The sequence below is a fragment of the Cricetulus griseus genome (genome assembly GCF_003668045.3).
Source record: "Cricetulus griseus strain 17A/GY chromosome 1 unlocalized genomic scaffold, alternate assembly CriGri-PICRH-1.0 chr1_0, whole genome shotgun sequence".
NCBI lineage: Eukaryota > Metazoa > Chordata > Mammalia > Rodentia > Cricetidae > Cricetulus > Cricetulus griseus.
This window is the reverse complement of record NW_023276806.1, coordinates 78209405-78231564: the sequence shown is the minus strand read 5'-3', so window position 1 is coordinate 78231564 and position 22160 is coordinate 78209405. Positions and strand designations below refer to the sequence as shown.

The 22160-nt window shown below is 36.9% G+C and overlaps 1 protein-coding gene across 5 annotated transcripts in view; it reads left to right on the top strand.

The window, feature by feature from the left end:
- The window catches only part of Serpini1 (serpin family I member 1), an 85263-nt gene that overhangs the window by 21627 nt on the left and 41476 nt on the right, over positions 1 to 22160 (top strand). For 2 of the 5 annotated variants that reach the window (XM_027391799.2, XM_035450782.1), the window contains one exon: positions 7772 to 7828. The exons of 2 other annotated variants lie outside the window; for them this stretch is intronic. The gene's annotated coding sequence lies outside the window, so the exon portion shown is untranslated. Of the gene's footprint in view, positions 1 to 7771; positions 7829 to 17757; positions 17777 to 22160 lie in introns of those variants that run through there. One more of the 5 variants, XM_035450783.1, reaches the window with a different exon arrangement.

Below are 22160 nucleotides of genomic sequence, written 5' to 3'. Positions count from 1 at the left end.
TATCCTCAATGTGACTGGAAAATGAATGCCAGCTCTGAGCCCCTGTTCCTGTCTTCAACACCTCTCATGAGTCCTGAGATTAAAGGTGTGTGATCCCAAGTGCTGAGATCATCTTTGTGTGAGCTGTTTCTCTTTAGGACTGGATCAATTTCATGTAGCTCAGTGTAGCCTTGAACTAATAGAGTTCTGTCTCCTCTTAATTCCAAGTCCTGGGATTAAAGATGTGTCCTTGGCTTCTATGGCTGGTGGCTGACTTTGCTTTTGGAATCCTCAGGCAAGCTGTAATAAATAATAAATGATATGTCACCACAATGTACCCAATATAGAATCATGGGATTAAGTATTTGTCCAAGTCCTCCCAACCCAGAATACTGCCCAGTTCCTTAATGCCTAGAAACACATGTCCTCTCTGCATTAGCTAGCTCTCCTACTTTGCTTTCTATTGCTGTGATAACCACCATGACCAAAAGCAATTTGGGAGGAAAGAGTTTATTTCATATTGCAGTTCCTTATCACAGCCATCATTAGGGGAAGCCAAGGAAGGAACCCAAGCAGGAAATGAAGCAAAGACTGTAAAGGAATATTGCACACTGGCTTATTCCCTGACCTTGAAGGAATTTTGTGTATAGGCTTGCTCCTTGACTCATATCCAGCTACCTTTCTTATACAGCCTGAGCCCTCTTGCCTAGGGATGGTGGTATCCACAGTGAGCAGGACTCCTCCCAAATTAATTAGCAATAAGAAAATACCCTGAGACACATACACAGATCAATCTAATGGAGGAAATTCCTCAGCTGTGGTTTCCTCTTCCTAGATGTGTCAAGTTGAACACTATAAAGAACCATCATGCTAGCCACCTTTCTTATCTCCTAAGTTGCATCTTTTCTTTTCTTCCTTTCCCACTGCCCACAAGCATGTTTGTCAACACCTTACAGTTCCCTCAGACAGTAAATGGGGCATCTTACAGTTTGATCTATAGTTTCTAAACCATTCAGCAAATTCAATTTCTTCTTGACTATGTCTAGTCTGTCAAAAATCTTAGCAAGTCGTGGACCATAGCTCTCACAGTAAACATTAACCCATAACGACATATTTGCAGCACATAATGTTATCTGTACACAAAATGATATGTTGTAATACAAGATAGGATTCAGGGTAATAGCTTAAGAAAAAAAGTTCACTGAAAAGGACACTCCATGAGAACTTGCAGAATTTTGATCATTGTAATGGAATCTCCTCTTGGATTAATTTCAAATTCGTTTTTATTGGTAGCTGACCCTTATCCCCTACCAGAAATAGGTAGGTAACCAAAGGTATTGGGAACACTGACTTTTTTTTATCATACAGCAAGGCTTGATTTTTATTATTTAAAAATATCCACATTTATTTAGCTTTTTAACTCTGCGCCTGAGTCTTCAACATTTTCACAGTGGTTTTTTTTTTGTCTGTTTGTTTGGTTTTTTTTTTTGCTCCTCAAGAAGGAAAATAAGTGAGATCCTGTCACAGACTCATTTAGCACACATAAAGCTAATTTTTTCATTTGTTTTAGATAACTCATAAATATTTTAGGTCTTACATCCTGAAGCCCTCTGCCTGGCACACATCACATATGAATGTTGGTGCTTTCTTCACTTTCTTGAATAGTGCAGACCAATTCATTAACTGCTCACACTTTGAATTGATGTGAAGATAAAATGGCAATTTGGTAAATAGTTCTCTAATGTTATTTGGGCATACTCTTTTAAAACATTTCATATATTTTCAATCACTGAGGGTCTAGGAGTCCTAAGTATTTACACTTAGTAAACCAAACCCTGCATTATTTGTCACTAAACAAGTAGATGCTTCTGATTTTTAAATGTGTTTAATTAATTAAAACCCCAAAACAGAATATCTGGTCATAGGTTAATTGCTGAAGCATTATGATTTACAAGGTGTGGGTGAGTATCCCCTTGAATCAACATGGCCATCATGGCTGCAAAAGAAATTTCCAGTGTAGCACTACAATTATGTACATCATGTATTTGATTTATAGCAACCAAAAGGCCCCCAAAACAAATAAAAATACAATATGCAGCCAGCATAACTCAAATATTAAAAAAGTAATGTATTCTGAATCTCAGCTGACTGTCATATCACAGCTGTAAGCTGCAGTGGAAGAAAGAGTTGGTGAGTGTATGTAAATGAGGCTTTCCATCCTTGAGGAATCAACTCTGTGAGAATTAGCATTTAAGCAGCTACAAAGGATTTATGAAAGAGACGAAAGTGAATCTACTACCATCTAGACAATTTTGAAAGGGAGGCGCATTTAGCAGTATCCTTGCCATTATTGAATTAACCACCATATGACATATCTTCTGTGCTGAAAAAGAATATTAAAAATCAAAGACTAACTTCCCATTTTATCCCTGAAACCAAGACTAATTTCTGGAAAGGTACTTAGCCCCACTAAACTGTGAGGTACTGGAAAATATTTAATTGTTGCTTCTGTCCATGGTTTTCATACAGTATTTGGGATATGTTAAAGTTTCAAAACATGAGACAGTTTGATGAATTAATAGATGAGACTACAAACAAACACAATAGATGAATTAGTGTGAGCATTTCTATATGTTCTGTTATAGGGAGGGTTACATTATGCAATTTATGCTACTGGTTGATTGTACCCATTTTTTTAAGTTCACTCGTTTTTCAAATAGCCTGAATTAGTGATCTATTATTCATTCTCCTCCCCCACCTCTCCTCTCCCCATCCCTCCCTCTCTCTTTCTCCCTCTCTGTCTCAATAAAGTTGTCATCACACATTTTACTGTGCTCTGTACATTGATGTAAACATAAAAGAATATGTGTTCCTAAATGCCCCCTTGCCAAATGCTAAATGACTAAATCTCTAGTCAGAGTATAAACATTGGTGATGCTCACTCTTCTAAACTTCTGTGTGCCTGGAGGCCTTTTTTTCTTCTTCAATTTGGAACTTGTAGTATCTAGATTTAGTGCCTTGTATCTACAGTGTCCCCTGAAAACACAGTTTCATTTTTAGCACATGTTTAATTTTCAATCCATTCCATGTCATTTTTTTCTAAGACAGGGTTTCTCTGTGTAGTCTTGACTGACCTGGAGCTTGCTAGGTAGATCAGGCTGGTCTCGAACTCATAGAGATTCACCTGCCTCTGCCTCTAAAGTGCTAGGTTTAAAGGCCATTACTTACCAGCATCATTTTTTTTTTTTCACTCTTCAGGTGTGGTTCTCATGTAGCTCAGGCTGGATGTCTTACTTAGGGTTTCATTGCTGTGAAGAGACACCATAGCAACAGCAACTCTCATAAAGGAAAACATTTAATTGGGTGGCTTACAGTTTCAGAGGTTTAGTCCATTATCATGGTGAGAGATGGCAGCATGCAGGCAGACATGGTGCTGGAGAAAAAACTAAGAGTTCTACATCTTGATCCACAAGCGACAGGAAGTGAACTCACTGAAGTAGCTTGAGTAAAGGAGTCCTCAAAGCCCACCCCCACAGTGACACACATCCTCCAACAAGGCCATACATCCAAATAGTGCCACTGACTTTAGGGGTCGTTTTCTTTCAAACCACCACACTTGGCCTTCTGATCCTCCTGCCTCCATTTCCAAGTTACTGTGCCATGCTACATCTTTAAACAATCATTTCTTTGGGTGGATTGACTTCTTCCAAGGCATTGAGGCAAAAACCAAGTTTAAGACAACTTGAGAAGGAATTATAGCAGTGTGTTATTACACATATAGTAAAATAAAATACATAAAACTAATGCATCTATGAGCACATGAAAAACCTATTTCTTGCAGTAGAATAGGAATAGGGAAACATAGATAGACTAACAAAACTAGAAATATCACAGTTTGATAAATAATATGTTATTATTTTTTTGGAAATGAGCTATAAATGGATATCAGAAGTACTGGCCAAAATTTTGATAGGAAAGGACATTTATATAATCTTAAAATGCCAATCCATAAGATAACCTTTTCATAGATTGGAAAATACTAAGAGCATGGGCTAAATATAGTGTTAGATCCTGGACAGAATCCATAGCCAGGAAAAAATATATGAGCATAAAACCTGTAAAATTGGAATAAAGTGGGTAGAGTAATTAACTGTAATGTGCCAATGGAAAGGCTCCTGGTTTTGATAATTTGCATTAGTTATAAGATTTTCAAGCTTGGAGAAACGGGGAAACTCTGTACTTCTTTCGACTCCTTTCTATGCTAAAAAAAAATCATCCTTTAACAAGAAATAATTTAAATAAATAAAAAGACATGCCAGGTTTTTATATTTTTATGATGCTTTATAAGAAAGTTTAAGAGTTCAAATAAAGGAGTGAGGGGGCAGCTCAACAGTAGAGCACTTACTGCTTAGCATACACATGATGCCCTGCACTCAGTCTCCAGCATCCAGAAGAAGCAATGGTGAAGAAGGAGAAAGTTGTAGGGGGGAATAGGGCCCATATTGACAGTAGATGTAGATGCCAACTATTTCAGTGATTTGGAGAAGGCCATCAATTGAAGATAATCGGTTAGATCCCATTTTTATCACTTCAGAAACATCTAGGCTTTAACTATTTCATTCTCATAACTACAAAGTAGTTCTAGTTTCCAGTAAAAGATTTTCAAGGTGACATGGGTTATTGACAGTGGAGCTAGAATTCGGGTCTGTTTCTTCTCATTCTTAATATAATTTTCTCACTATTTATACTGGCATATTTTTTCATCTTCCCAAAATGCCATTATTCTTCCCCTTCATTTGACAAATATTTGTTTAGAATCTACTAGTCAAAACACTGCAGCAACCATGATAAGTACCAAAAGGATATGAATTGTTGAGGGTCACCTTCAATAAGATGAGTTTTCAAAGAAAAAAGTGAAGATTGGCCAGTTAGAAGGGGATAAGAATATTATTTGAAGCAAGAATGGTAACTCTGCCAAAAGTAACTCTATCATAAGTGCAACTCTGTCAGCAATGACCTTGGAGCACCCAATCCTCATTGCCTTCTTGGAATACTCTGTGAGTATTAGTGTCCTTACCTCAAGAACAGGACACATACAGATGACATTTGGGATATAAGCATTATTTTCTCCAAACTAACTTTATTTAATCTTGGGATTGTTTTAGAAATGCAACATTTTGCTTCACTGAAAATATTCAATTAGTCTTGCTGCTCACACATCTCTGTGGTCCAGTTGAATGAACTCAGCTCTTCCTCTGTGTGCTGCCATCAATTGGGTCTGACCAAGATTGGAATGGCTCTGGTAAGACAGGAGCAGCTGCCACTGGATCCTGTCAGGAGAAAATGTGCCAACCTAAGTTTGGAATGCTGAGCATCATTGTCTTATTCTGGCACCAGGACAGGAAAGGTGTAACTTATGAAGAATAGGTGTAACTTTCAAACATCTCATAGGTTGCTTCCAGGTCAAGCATGCTGTCTTGGTTTTAAAATGAGTTTGTGGCAGGGGTTTCCACAATTCTAGGTGTTTTTCTCCAAAAGAGGGTGAGAGATAATACTACATATGCAAATCTTGTTCATATCTAGAGAGGAACATCCCCCCTGAAGTGATGTGACCAAACACCATATAATAAACATGGCCTGAATTGATTTTCCTTTGTGCTTTTCACATGCATATTGAGATTCACCTTGAGTGATGATGAGTTTAAACATTATGGGTACTTGAAGCAATGATATTTATGGTGCTTTCTCCGTTACAATTCAGCAAATTTCAGTTTAGGCAGGTATTAGAGTGAAATTCAGCAATTTCACATTCTAGGAGGGTAATCACAAATGATTATGCTTTATATGATGGGTGGTTTTGGATCAGCTTTGGAATGCTATTCCTTTGGTGGTATGTAGCATGTACATCTGTATTTGAACAAGATTTAACACTGTAAAACAGCTGTTCCTGGTGTACAGTTAGGGCATATGAGCTCTTTGCTTGTACAGCAACCTAACCTGAGTAGGAGAAAACTGAATCTCATATGATTTATCCCGGTGTGACATTTTCCCACTGACTATGACTTCAGACCTTTAGATAATAGACTTCGTGTATTTGGGATCACTGATTTCTTTTTAAGATTAGCCATTGATGCATTGGAAACTGTGTTTAAAAAGTTTTGAAGCTTGAAGCATCCAATTTTGGTTGTTTAAACCATTCTTTGTCTTCTATTTAATGCCTTTATAGTCAATGTTAATCAAACCAAATCCACAATTATATCAGTTTCCAGTTGCATCTTCCAATTTATTAAGGAAAAAATAGTCAATCATATCAGCCTTACAGATTTGATGTATGTGGGACAGTGAGAGATTGTGAATAATAGCTTTATTATTTGTCTTCTGTATGTTTTTATTTAGTATAGTATCAATCATGACTTCTTATTCTTCATACTCGAATGTTGTACCAATATGCTAATTTCCTAACATCAGAGTGATCTCTGTTGAAAAAATGATAACCTTCATTGCTTATAAAATGCAATGACACCCTCAATAGTGTCTTCTTTAAACTTATATTGCATTTATTACATCTAGCAGTCCCATATGGTGAAACTTAGTTAAGACCTTTCCAATTAAATTATTGTTGGAAATCCACTTTTGGGGTGCAGCTCAGCAGTCTACTAAATTTCTTGGTGACATTCAGAACATGAAATGATTTTAAAAGAAAAATTTTCAACACAAGTGGGAACACAGAAGAAGGTTTTCAATCTGTATTAATTTATTTTGTAAAATCCATTACTTGTACAATATGTTTTCTAATTGTCTTCTAACCAAAGATGAGAAACACTCCCTTGGCAAGAATCTGTGCTTTACATATTCCATATGGTAAAGCAGAAACACTTAGTTTCATACTTACATGTGAAGAAATGGAAAAAATGCTCTTAAGGCAACACTTCTTCCAAGACTTTGCTTTGGAGGATCCCTTGGGAAACCATGGTCTCTTGGTACCCCATGCACCCACCCAAATATCTCTGTTCCTGTGAACTTCACCTTTGTTCGAGTTCCCGCCAGTGCAGCATCGGTGTTCCTATCTAGAGACAATATGTCTGCTTGTTCTCTATCTCTTCTCCTATTTTCTGCTCTTGAAAGCACTCCTGCAATGCCTGTAACCAATGTCCTCCTTTCATCGGCCATCACTAGTAGAAATAAGACAGTTATTTTTCCTGTCTTAAATGTGCAAACAATGTAATTCTCCTCTTAATTTTTCTTTCTTTCAGCTAGATCTGCCTTTTCTCTGCTCAAAAGAGCTGCCTTTGCTCAACTTAATGAATCTCCCTCGGCCATGCATCTGAATACACCACGTAGGCATTCACCCCTTCTCTGTGTACTTTCTCAATTCTGTCTGTGTCAGCCTCTCTGCCTTTGTACCAAATGACCTACAGCTTCCTAAGCAGCTGCACTTGTAAATTCAGGCCTTTAGTCCTAGTATTCTGGAGCTTGCTTCTTTATCTTCCTTCTTGGAGCACTCCCTTAAAACTCAGAGATCTGGTGAAGTCTTCTTCATCTTTGTGTGTAAAATGCCAACTTATTATTTTTACTTATTCACTGTCTCCTCTCATTGAATCCACTTCCTTGGGAGTATTTATCACAGTCCAACTATACTTTTAAACTAAGTTTCATTATAGAGGTTTCTGTGGGTTTGGGAGTTTAACAAGCAATATGGATAGAAGTCTGACAGGCAGGCTGAGTGTCCACAAAGAGAGCTGCAGGGTAAGTGGCCCATGCTTACCTAACTGACTTTTTTTTTGGTTTTTAGAAGCCATCTAGTGCCAGAAAGTCCATTCCAAGTATACAAGTCTCAACTGGCTCACTTGTAAGTAATTTCTATACACATCATTTACTCAGCAAATACTGAGCATAGACTCAGGCCCAGAAGTTGTTATACTCAGACATTCCTGAGTCAGGCAGGCTTATTTCTGACCTCATGAAGGTTACAGGTTACAGAGCAATAGAAATCAAGAGTTATCCTGGAAGAAGTATGAAAACCACAGCTGTGGTGGTGTAGAGGAATAGACGAACTGGCTTATAAGGTGACTTGCTGTAAGTAGTGGTCAGATGGCTCCTTCCCATTGTTCTCAGAAAACTGTTTCAGCAAGACGGAGTTTATTTGCTGTCCTACCTACTTGCCTTATTTTTTTTATTATCAATTCCTTGAAATATCATGTAAAAATATAGAGAAATGAGTTCAACGTGTAGAATTTCTGATTCAAGACATTGAGGATGTGATCCCTAAAATGCATTTTAACACCTGCTAATGAAATCCCAACACCAAAATTGCCAAACCACTGAGAAATGCTGATCTAGAGAAATAGCTTTACTGTCTCCCTTTTTAATAACAGGTCATAAAAACATTGTAAAGCAATGTCATTCTGAGTAAATTATGCTCTCCCAGAAGCCATTTAATCTAACACTTTTGCCTCACATTAGTGATATTAATGACCCAAAGAGATCATATACTCACTATCTATTCATAGTAGGATTTAAATAACTTAAAATAACTTTCCCCATCCCTGGAGGATCTTTTTGTTGTCTGTAGTTTTATTGAGAAAAAAATACACATAAAGAGTTTACAATGCCATACATGATAAAGAAGTAAACAACAACAACAACAAACAGCCACCTCGGAAAGTCTTACATTTGCATCTACAGAGGACAGCAATCAACAGATGGTGCCAATGGTTGAGATTATTAAGCCATGCAGATTCAAACAGCAATGTGATTTCACTCTCTTAATGTAATTACAGCAAGTCAAAGAATTTTAAAATATGGCCTTTTGCCAAGTTCTGTCATAAACTTACAAAAGTATTTCTTAGCAATCACAAAGAAAGTTTGATATTTCCCATTTGAGGCATATGGAAGACCAGAGAATCTTCCTTTTAATAACAGTAGGTAATGTAGTAAATATTGCTTTAATACCTTTAATATCACAAAAGTATCATAACTAACTGCATCCCAAAACATTCTTATTTTTCATGTTTAAGTTTTCTAGACAACTGTGACAGACTATTGAATATTTGGGACTTTATTTTAGATCCCTCTTAGACTTTATCTGACATAAATAACGTACATCTTTCCAGAATATACTGGTTAGAGTAAGTTAAGATTCTCAACATCGGTTCACTACTTACTGACTTTCTTCTCATGACTTGCTCAGCCTGCTTTCTTATCTCTCCCAGAGCTACCTCTTCAAAGATAGCTCTGTCCCCGTGAACTGGGCCATCCCACATCAATCATTAATTCAGAAAATCAACTACAGATTTTCTTACAGGCAATTTCATGGCACCATTTTCTCTTTTGAGGTTCTGCTTCTCAGATAATTCTAGCTTGTGTCAAGTTGACAGAAACCTAACCAAATCATGGATGCATGTCTGTATGAGGGTATATGCACATGAATACAGATTTCCTTGGAGGCCAGAGGCATCAGACTCTGAATTGGCTTCTGGGATCTGAACTTAGGTCCTCTTCAAGAGCTTTAACCACTGAGCCATTTCTCCAGGCCCAGATTTTTCTGTTTTCTTTTTTGTCTTTCGTTTTTATTTGGGGGTATGTGCTATGCTGATGTTTTTATTATAGCTCAGTTATAGTCAGTATTATTTTCCTTAATGCTTTGAGATCATTGCTAGATCTTCTCTATTTCAATACTGAATATGCATTTGTGTGTATATACAATAAATATATTTTACATATATATGAAATGAAAATAAATATGTCTTAGGTTTCCTATTGCTGTGTAGAAACACATGAGCACAACCACTCTTATAAAGGAAAACATTTAACTCAGTTAAATGTTATAGTTATAGTTTCACATGTTTCCTCCATTATCGTCATAGCGGTACAGGGCAGCATGCATGCAGGCAGACATGGTACTGGAGAAGGAGCTGAGTGTTCTACATCTTGCAGGCAACAGGAAATAAACTGAGACACTGGGAGTAGCTTGGGCATATATGAGAATATAAAGCCCACTCCCACAGTGACACACTTCATCCACAAGGTCATACCTACTCCAACAAGGCCATATCTCTAAATAGTGCCATTCCATATGAGCATATGGGAGGCCAATTACATTCAAAGTATCACAATATCAACACATGAAATAGTTATAATGCATCCTAAAGACATTCCCATGATGTTTCCCTAGAATATTTATTCATTTACTGTTAAAACCTGATATGTCTAAAATTTATTTTGTGATGAAAAGCACATATTACGTTAAACTCTTTACATGCATACTCTCTGTTACCATTTTTGAGGTTGTGTTTGTTTCTTTTTAAAACAGGGTCTTACATAGTCCAGGCTAGTCTCAAACTAGTCACATAGCTGAGGATAACTGTAACACAAAAAATAAAAACCTAGAGACAGATATTGGTGTTCAAGCTTCAAGCTGAAGATCAGAAAACCAAAGCAGCCAGCCACTAGCTCTTACCTCTACCTCAGACTGAAGTGGCAACCCACTAATCTCAGATTGCATCTCCAGACTGCTATGCTCTCCTCAGTGTGACTGGAGACTAATTCCCACATGAGAGCCTTTGCTTCTTCCTTTTATACCTCTCCAAATCCTGTGATTAAAGGAGTGGGATCCCAAGTGCCCAGATCTCCTTTGTGTGCAGTGTTTCTCTTTTAGACTGGATTAATTTCATGTAACTCAGTGTGGCCTTGAACTAACAGAGATCCGTCTGTCTCTGTCTCCCAAGTCCTGGATTTAAAGATGTTTACCACCACCATCTAGCTTCTATAGCTAACTAGTGTGGCTGATTTTGCATTTTGATACTTCAGGCAACCTTTATTAAATCACAAATAATATATCACCACAGATAACCTTAAACCCTTGGTCTTCTCTCCTCTACTTCACAATGGTTGGGACTACAGGCGTATGCAACCATGCCCAGTTTTATGTGGTGCTGGGGTCACAAACCTAGGGCGTCTTGCATGCTAGGCAAACATCCTGTCAACTTAACCACACCCCCAGGCAAATATCCTGTTATCTAAATATCAGTTATCACTAACAAAATAATCTATCTTAACCCACTAATTTTAAATACTAATTTCTGTCATATATTAAGTTGTATTTTAAACCACTTTTCTGATGCCTTTTATTTCCCATTCATCATTTTTCTCCAGAATATTTTTTGTTATGCTTACATTTTAATTGGCTTTTATAAATTTCAGAATTAACTTCTGTTATTTGTTATTTTATTGAAAATTTGTTAGCTATCAAACTATAGGGAAAATTGACATCTTCATAGTATTGAATATTCTGATCTCAAAGTACAGTATCAGTTTCCATATTTCCTAATCTTCTTCAACTCTCTCATAATCACCACTAATGGTTTTTGGAATTTATTTCAAAAGGATTCCAAATAAAATGTGGGCGTTAAGCTTTGTTGATGTCTTTGGGATCTCTTTAAAATGATCTTCCTCTCTTCCCCAACCGGTTATTCCTACATGTTGTTTTCTGGAACTGAACCACTTGCCCGGTGAGTTTTTCCTTTCTGTTTACATCCCAGTGATGTTTAATAATCTGCACTGTCATTATTTTGGCAAGAACTCCATGCAGGGCATTAAGAAATATATTCCTTTTTCTGCCTATTCCTCAGCAGTATTTCTCCTTTTCTATTATATAAATTTTCTTTATTTCTTTTGAGTGTTTCCTACCGTTTATAATGACATCACCTCTGTGGAGGCAATTTGGCAGTATTTATGAAAATTACAAGTACTTGTGTCTTTTGACCTAGTAATTTAACTTCCAGGAATGTATCCTGCAGAGATAATTGCATACCTGTGAATTGATGTATTTCCTGGAATTACTCAATGCAGCATTATTTGTAACAGTGAAAGATTGCATGATCTAAGTTTCTATTGGTAGGAGACTAATTAAATAAATGACACACATCTTTATCAGTGAAATACTGGAAGCCAATAAAAAAGGGAAGACATTTGTTGTTAAATCATAGAAAATAGCCTTCAACGTGTATTTCTAATGAAAATATATTGAACATTTGTCACATAATTATTATCTTATTTTCTACAAGAATTGTAATTTACTCACTGAATTACCATATATGAGAGGATATGAATTGGTTGTTTGGAGGGAAAATGAGTGATAGAAGCAAATGAATATGGGAAATAAAATTATTACCTTTATATCTAGTTAGTGATGTGGTTCACTTAGTAGACTGTTTGCTTAACATGCAAGATGCCCTAGGTCTAAGTCCTCAAAACCATATAAAACTGGGGATACTGACACAAGACTATAAGCCCAGAAGTTGGAAGAGAATTGGAAACCAGGAGTTGAAAGTTATCCTTGGATGCATACCTAGTTTGAGACTAGCCTGGGTTACAGTAGACCCTGTCTTAATATGGCTTCAAATAAAGTTTCAATTTTGTTACTCTGTGGATAATTTTACCCAGTTTACTTGTTTTGTTAACACTGTAATTGTTATGACAAATAAATGGAGGTTAACATCTGAATTAATATATTTTATGTTTAATGACTATCATATGTTCTTTGACACCGGTTAAGATAAATACATTAAAAATAATGAGTGTCAAAACCTCATCAGAAAGTAAGATGACATACCACGCTCAACTGTGTGTGTGTTGAGGTGAGAAAGATTTAGCAGAGTCAATCTTGTATAGATAATTCATGTGTTAAATGAACAGAAGTATGTGCTGCCCTTAAATTTCGTACAATGGAGACACAGTGAAACAGCAAAGTATGTGATAACTTCCAACAAATACTTAGGTCTCCTAAACTTACTGGGTTTCAAATTCTTAATCTATACAATACCTCCATCTTAATCTATACAATACCTCCATATACAGGCTTTTTTATGAGAATTAGTAATGTAGAAAAAGATTTTAAAAGACACTAGAAGATGGAAAGATCACCCATGCTAATAGATAGGAAGAATCAATATTATGAAAATGATCATCTTACTAAAGATAGTGTATGCAAGCTTAATATTTATATTGAAAGCACAAAAGACCAAAAATAACCAGAGCGATCCTAAGAAAAAGTAATGCTTCTGGAGGCACCACCATACTTGACTTCAATTTATACTATGGATTTTTAATTATTCCTTGATACCTGTCCATTATATTGTTATAATTCCAGCAGATTTCACTGAGTCATCTGGCTCCTGGGGAGTAGGAAAAAAGTCCAAGAGATTTGTTTTATCACCATATTTTCTCTGCAATTTGAAAATTTCACATTTCTAGAATTTTCCTCTATGGTCAGTCTAGATCCCAGCCACCCAAATATTTGGACTCTAAAATCAACGCTGAAGGTGACAGCATGCAATAGAATGTACCCTCTGTTAGAGTTGCCTGCCTTACAGTTATCTCCAGTTGAGCTTTAGTTATCATTGTTTTCTTATTGGTCTTATAAAACTGCATGCAAATGTAGATCTGATACAGTACGGAGTGCATGATGCTCATGGCAACATGATGCCTATCAGGTAGTCATTCTCTGTGGGGCCCTGTGTGTGTGTGTGTGTGTGTGTGTGTGTGTGTGTGTGTGTGTGTGTTATAAGGGTAAACCAGGAGGATAATTTATTTTTATTCTAACTAACATATATATAAATTTCTTCTGATGATATGTTTAAGCAAATATCTTGTGACCATTAAAATATTTCCTGAAATTCCTGCAATACAAATATATTTTGTTAACACTTGAGATGCACAGAATTTTTAAAAAGAACTTAGGCTCTGAAGAAGGATAGAATGCTTTCTGCAAAAGCATGAAGACCCCTGAGTTAAAGCCCCAGCACCCGTGTCAAATTCCAGGAGTAGTGCTGCACAGTAGTAAGCATAGCGCTAGGGAGGCAGGGACAGGGAGATCCTTGATGCTTACTGACTAGCCTGTCCAACCTAATGTGTAGTCTCCAGCTTCTGGGAGAGAATCAGTTTTAAAAAATAAGACAGAAAGTGATAAAAAAAAGTTGCCTTTTGGCCTCCATACACATGTATGCACACACAGATGTGTGCATAGTACATACACAAATTTAAATCTCAGTATCACACACACACACACACACACACACACACACACACACACACACACACACACACGCACTTGCACACCTGCATTTCACCATGGCTTTAACTGAGATTTCCCAGTGGCTAAATTAGAGAGATAGTAATGTGTCCTAAGTATACAGGAGAAGGCAGATGCTGTATTCACAGGGTAAACTGTTCCCTTCCCCCCATTCTTCTGTCGATGATGGGAAAAGCTTTAAGCTGTTATGGGAGTAGCTTAATAAGGGACAATTTCCTGTCAGTGTGGACTGTTAAACTTGGATTCAATTCAGAAGGAAATAATTAAGTCCATTTTTCTCCTGATATCTTAAAATAACAAAACACTCTATTAAGAACCTTATGGAGAAATACAATAAATCCCAGCTCTTTCTCACCCCTTCCTAACAAACTTGCAGATTGGCTAACTTCCCTGACACATCTTCCACATACATCCTTAAAGCTGTTACTGTATTATAAACGCTGCTCTGAATATGAGCATGAAATGAAACCAGAATCCTCTCTGGATCCTTTTTATCAGCTTATGTTTTACTTGGTTGCCCACACTCAGTACTGCAAATAATGGCCTGTCCTTTCAGTCATTCATGACAATGAAAAGGAGGAAGAAACTAACATTTCTGTTAGAAACCTCCTGTGACAGGTTCATAAACAGTTACCAGGCAGGTGTGCTCAAGTACTATTCATATAACACTAGCGAACGTCAGGGCGTTTCTTAATAAAGCAACAAAATTATTTTCGAGTTCTTAGCTCACTCTTGTCATAGTCTTTAGTACTGAATAGGAATGTTGAAAAGTAATGTATACAATTTCATTTCCAAAGAGTCATGAGTGCTTTGTGAGTGTGTGTGTGTGTGTGTGTGTGTGTGTGTGTGTGTGTGTGTGTGTGTGTGTAACAGCAATTAATGAATAAAGAGGCCATACATTTGAAAGAGGGCAGGGGGGTGTAAGGGAAGGAGAAGAGAGCAGAGGAAATCATGTAATTATATTATATTCTCAAAAAGGAAATAATCTTTTAAGAAAAGAAGAATTAAAAATAAATAATCTTAAACCAAGCCCAAACCCAAGAATCACTTCAATCATAGTTCTTTCTGTCACCAATACCTCCTATGCAACTGACAGAAAATAGAGTTCTTAGAGGAATTGATGGTGAAGAATTTAGTCCAGATGCCTAAGTTAGGATGCATTTTTTAAGCATAACAACTCTGTGATCTATAAAGTAGCAAAATAGCATATTAGACAGCTCATCTTCATGTTGACACACAATAAATGCCCAGTGTGTTGCATGTTGAAGCAGCTTGATACTTGATGTTTTTGACATATGAAAAATACAGTCTCATGAATTTGGGGTTAATTTAAAAGTTCCTCCTTGTTTATTTATTGTCAGAATCTCATTAGCCAAAACAACCTTGCTAAATCAAATCTTGAAAACGCTATGTTTGTGTTTGTTAGCCAGATAAGAAAATAGCTTTGGGTGGCCTCAGTAGAGACTGGAGTGAAATACCCCTAAGAGTTTCGCCTCAGGAAAGTGTGTGATTGCTAACTATCACATGTGGTTGTTAACAAATGGCCCAGGACAGAGCTAAAGGAGCAGACAGAACACAACAGCTGAGGCTAGGAGTGAGGGACAGAAAACCCAAGAAGAAAAAGGAGAACCCTCTCTAAATACAACGTGGTATGAGTTCATGTGGATTCTTTGCTGTGTGCCAGTTGTCCTATCCACATCTCTCCTCTACTGGATGCCATTGTAGTACAAAGATGTATCTGCATCTCTGCAAGAAGTTATGGCATCAAGACAGGTCTAAAACTGACTTGAATTGTTAAGAAATTTCCTGCAAGACGTTCTTTTTCTTTTTTAAAATTTATTTTTCTTTTGTACAACACATAATGACTCCCCTCTCTCCACCCCTCCCACTTTCCTCCATCTCCCCTCTCCCCCAGATCTACTGCTCCTCCTTTCTCTTCAGGAAAGAGCAGGACTTCTAGGGATATCAACCAAACACAGCATAAGAAGATGCAGCAAGACTAGACACAAACCCTCATTAGCACTGGAAGAGACAATGCAGTAGGAGGAAAGGGGTCCCCAGAGCAGGCAAAAGAGTCAGAGGCACCCCCAGTCCCACACAACCAATATATATATATATATATATTATATATATAATATATATATGTATGTATGTATGTATGTATGTATGTATGTATGCATGTATGTATGTATGTATTTTCAGGGGGTAGACTGGGTGGGAGAGGACCTACTGTAGATCCTTGCAGTCTTGAGTGATTACTCTTCAGTCTTTCTGAGGTCCTATGAGTCTTGCTTAGTTGATCCTATTGGCCATGTTCTTATGGTGTCCTCAACCACTCTGCTTCCTACAATCTTTCCTCCTTTACTTTTGCATGGTTCCCCTAGCTCCACCTAATGTTTGCCTGTGGGTCTCTGCATAGGCTCCTATTGGCTGCCAGAGTAAGCCTCTCTGATGACAATTGGGCTAGGCCTGGATCTATGAGTCTAGCAGAACATTATTAGGAATCATTTGTTGTTATTCTTGTTATTTTATCAAGACAGGGTTACTCTGTATAGCTCTGGCTGTCTTGGAACTCACTCTGTAGACCAGGCTGGCCTCAAACTCAGAGGTACATCTGCCTCTGGTTCTCAAGTTCAGGGATTCTATTTTCTTGTTATCCAGTAAATGAGTCCTCAGAGATTTGCTCTTCATTTCCCCAGCCCATCAGAACATACTCATGGGTCACTGTGACATGTAGATGAATGAAAAATGAGGCAGGCTTCAATTCCTCCCCCAGCAAAATAATTAGAAGTAACCTTACTTCTGGGTATTTTTAGACTTTTTTTTTCAGATTTAGAGATTTAGAAATTTAGAGAGAGATCCAATTTGCATAACTTTATCATATTAACAATATTCTTATAAATGAAAATCAGAAAATCTAATTTTTAAAAGCTTGATTTGAAAAGCTAAATATTATATTGAGCAACAAAGACTTATATTTCTGAAAACACCACATGACAGGTCACTTATGTAATCCGGTTTCCTTCCATGTTCCTAGCACCTTGAACTTGACCTGCCTGATATGAATCGGTCAAGTATTTATTGAGTGAATTGTTTAAATGAATAAATCTTAGCTATTGTATCCACAGATAGTGTTTCATTGGGTCATGAAATACCTTTCATTCTCAGGAAATTGTTCAGTATAAGTAACTGATGGGCCCGACAAGTATTTCCAGCATGAATACCCACAGTTTTAAAACAATTCAAGGTCAATGTGTAAGGAAGATACTACGGAGATTTCTTAAAGTATTAATGGGGACTTTGAGACCATTCATGACTGGCACAGGTAACATGTGGCTTTGATTGAGGATGACTTTTGATCCATCTCTCTGATGTGACTTACTGAATCTTTTCTTAGGGTTTCCTGTCTCTTATATTGCTCTCCATATGCACACATATCTAAGAGAAATAACTTGTTGCCAAGTATGATTTTTCTCAATTGTGCCAAAAGAATAATTTATTATCATTATGTAGAAAGCCTAATCCACATTTCCAGGATGGTTGGGGACTTGGCAGCGTACCTGGTATTGTTTGGGCACTGACTTTCTTTTTTTTTACCTAGTACTCACCAGCTGTAACTAAAAGACTTTGGAATATCAAATGAAGCCCTCTGTCATTTGAGATCGCTGAAGAAATTGAGGTTGTTTTTAAGTCAAAGCATCTTAGGTACAGATGCATGTGCTGTAGGGCTCTAGATACTATTTTTTTCTCTGCTTTTTTAAATGCTTCTGTTATGCTCTATTTGATTAAGAACCAATGTTATAAAGAGCTGATCTTTTCATACTGCTAGCTTCATGGGATAACCACTAAACATATGAGCTATTTAAGTTGCTCAAATTTAAACAAAATTAAAATATAATTTTGGGCTACACTAACCACATCGCACAATGCCTCCTAATGCAAGTTCTTGTTTCTATTTAATTAGACAAGCAAGTGTAGATAATAAATCTGTCCTTGGAGAAAATGCTACTTACAGTATTGAATAAAAATCTCACTGCTAGAATAAATGTCTGTGGACTGCTCAGTCACAAATAGGGCAGCTATACATACCCCTGCCCCCAAGCCTCTGAGGACATCAAGGGAAAGTAGGCAGAAAGATTGTAAGACCAGAGGTCTGGAAGCAACAGCAAAAACATTTCTTCTGGACATGACAGGAGTGCTGAACTTAAGAACTCTCAGCGGCATGGAGTTGGTAGGAGTTCATGAGCCCCCAATCCCTAGCTGAGGAGCTATTGAAGTGTGATCGCTTCTGAGTAGGAGGAAGTAAGTTTTCTTGTAGAGTGTGGCCCCTGGTAGGTCAACCATGGTGCCGTTGATAGCCCCACACCCGTAAATGGGTGATACATATTAAACTCAGTGGGTCATCTTTTTAAATGATGTGAAGTTAGGAAGAGGACAGGGAGTGTGGGTGGGTCTTGGAAGAGTTTTGGGATAGTAAGAATGATTATGATCAAAATACATTATACACGTGTATGAGATTCTCAAAAATTTAATAAAATTATGTTAACAAAAACCACACTGCTTGACCAAATTTCAGTCAAATTTCTCTGAACCATTTTCTCAAGTAGGCATTGGATTCTCTCCTGGGTCTGATTAAAACTCCAGTTTTAATAGGAATCCTGTTGGGTCAGGTTTGCAATTATCCACTACACTTTGTATCTGACCAAATTTCTCATTCTGTGTCTTCAATATTTTATCATCCCAGTTTGTCTTTCACAAGAATCCTGTTAAGTCAGTTTAGGTAAATTGCCTCTTTTTCCTGTAGTTTCTCTTAGTAATTTTCTACTTTTCTATCTCCATTTTGTACACACATGTGCACACACACACACACATTCACACACAGGTTTCATATATATATAATATATATATATATATATATATATATATATATTCTTTTGTTTATAATCATGCCAATCTCTTCCACTATTTCAGAACACCCATTGCAGTATAGTCTCTTGAATGATGTTTTCCCTTTTTAACAAGCATCAGACATATTTTGATAGCATTACTCTAGATTTAAAAAAAACACAACGTATTTTAGCTTTTAATTTTTAAGAGTTCTTTTGAAGAGAGAAGGGATCAACTAGATATTTATTCATAACTGTTTGAGAGAAAAACAAAAACAATTTACCTGAAAGTTATTGTGGATATTGAATAGTCTTGAAGGTTTAGAGGCCCCTATCTCCAAGAGGAAAGGAAGACTCCCAGGAAATCCTCTTGAAAGTCACAGGCATTGTGCGGGAGACTTCTAAGTCACAGTGTACCTTCGCTCCAGTTAGCTTTGTGTTGATTCTGAGCAATTCAGAAAAGATCTTATACATATGCCAGAAGATGTCAGAAAGTCTGGGGAGATCTGCAATCATATTTTCTCCCTTTCTAGCTTTCAGTGTTCATAGGACCAGATCTGTTAGTTCCCAAGTGATGGGGCCCAGGACCAACATCCCTCTTGGATGCAAACAAAATATACAAGAAGTTAAGCTAGTGCTAGTTGTTTTGTGATCAGTACTTAAAAGGTACAAGTGCTACCAAATCCTTGGGAGTGTGATGTGTACAGTACTCATTCAATTAGTAACTAAATGGTATTTAAAGATCAAAAGGCTATTTAAAAGATAACTAGAGGATATTTAAGAGATCTTTATTCCACTTCTTGCTCAACTCAGATTTTTGGGTTGTATTGTGAAGAAAATATTCTTGACAGAAAAATTTCTAGCTTTTTAATCAGTTAAAAGATAATTATTTTTAAAGGTTACTATTTTAATTCATATAAATATAAACTGAAAATATATTAGACGTATTATTTAGATCACTACGAGAGATCTCTGGGGAATTCATGAAACAGAGTAATATATGTCTATAAGGAATATTAATTCCTTAGTATTATTAATAATATTACATTAATAATATTGTAGCATGTATATTGATCAATATAATATGGGTTAATACACAACTAATACCTTAATTAATTCTATATTGTCTGAATTTCTCAGCACCAACAGAATGTCAATTGGAATACCATTACTTAATAGATGCAAAGCTGGTCTTGTCCACAGGGCAGTCATCAGCTGCCTTCCATCATGTATATGTGATTTGCATTTTATGGACAAGATTATTTGCATCACTGTCAGTCTTGTAAAATTTATAAGGCTATATATAACTCTGTTCAGAATAAAGTTTTCCAAACTCATAGAATAATGTAAACTGAAAATATAAATGTATGTTTTGGACAACATATTGTTCTCCATTCAAGACACTTTGTCAGCAGCTTGGCCCACTTCTTTCATAGTTTATGCTGATAAATTGAATCTTTACAGCTTATTCTCTCCTCAGTTCTGCCCTTTTGATTTACCTGACATTTTCCCAAGTTCAACTTTTGAGATAAGTCTGAAGGAGCTGTTTTTTTGGTATGATTTAATCCCACAGGGGAGAGAGGAACACAAGCATTCACAGTGCTGCAAACTGCAAGTTAACACCTGGAAAGATATGCTGAGTGGCTGGGTTTAGATAAAGGAGAAAGAGGAAAGGACCAAATTGTTGTGTTGTAGCAAAGTTCAGGCTTTCTCTCTGCAGATTAAACAACTCAGTTTGCTGAAACAAACAATAGAGAAATAAGGGAAAAAATCTACAGCTACGTTTGATGTGCATAGCTTGGGAGCCACAAAAGATGAGACCTCAGGGAAGGTCGAGCTGGTGGAAGCTTAAATGCTCTCTTCACAACAGTCAGGAAGGTGGAAAGTACTGGCAATTTGGAGTAGTAATAAATGATCAGAGATCATCTTTCCTGAACCTGAGAGATAAACAATACCTGTGACAAAGCCTAACTAAATACGATCCCATTCTTATATCTTCTTTCTAGCAGTAGTTAGGAAATTGCAGAGAAGGGTGGAAGGTAAGTCATGGTATTTGACTGAGCCTAAAGCAGATAAGAAGGTATCAGACAAAAGCTGCTTGTAGCAACTGGTAATCTCCAAAGACAATAATCAGCACACAGGGAACCATGCTTGGGGCTATTGTTTTTTGAGTCCCAACAATACTATGTATACTTACAGAATTAAACCCTTTTGCATTTTCTTACTACCTTGGTCATTAATTTCAAGAGAAACATCATTTAATAAGTACTTTGGAGGTGGAAAGAAATTTTATTTATTTTTATTATTATTTTTTTCAAGACAGGGTTTCTCTGTGTGGCTTTGTACACCAGGCTGGTCTCGAACTCACAGAGATCTACCTGCCTTTGCCTCCCAAGTGCTGGGATTAAAGGCGTGCATCACCACTGCCCAGCTGAAAGACGATGTATAAAGGAAATAATGTACATATCTGTAGGAGGGAAAAAAAGGTGGAGATTTATTCATGTCATGGTAGAAAGTTAATTGTAAACCTGTCTAACATTCCTCAGGAGTATTTTTGGTTTTCACTTCTCTGGCACAGGATGTAATGTTTTTATAATGCATTTAATTTCTTTTACATTTAGTTAGTTAATGTGTGTGTGTGTGTGTGTGTGTGTGTGTGTGTGTGTGTGTGTGTGTGTGTGTGTGCCATGTGCATGTGTGGAAGGCATAGAGATCAGAGAACAACTCGTGGAGTTGATTCTCTCCTTCTACCATATGGATTCTGGTTATCAAACAAATATTGCCAGGCTTTTTGGCAAATGCCTTTACCACTACTAAGTGAGCAGTCTCCTCAGCTCCATATCGCTCTTTTCAATTGATACCTTTTTAGCACTTTTGTGATTAAAAATGTAGTCATTACAATATTTCAAAAATGCAGAGTTATTATTTGGGCAGTTCACCCATATTCCTGCCTTTCACATGTGTTTCAACTTAGTCTCATACATAGAGTTATAAGACAATTTCAAAAGATATTGGAAAGCCTCGATAGTTGAGCACCCCAACAATATTCCTTATCCCAGAACAGAAGGATTATTTCCTTTTCCTATCTTTAGGACACTATGATTCATTCTGAGTGGTCTGATAATTTTTCTGCCTTTAACTACACTGCTTGGCATCTAATGGACAGGTTTTGTTGTTGTCATTCTGTTTTGTTGTTGTTGTTG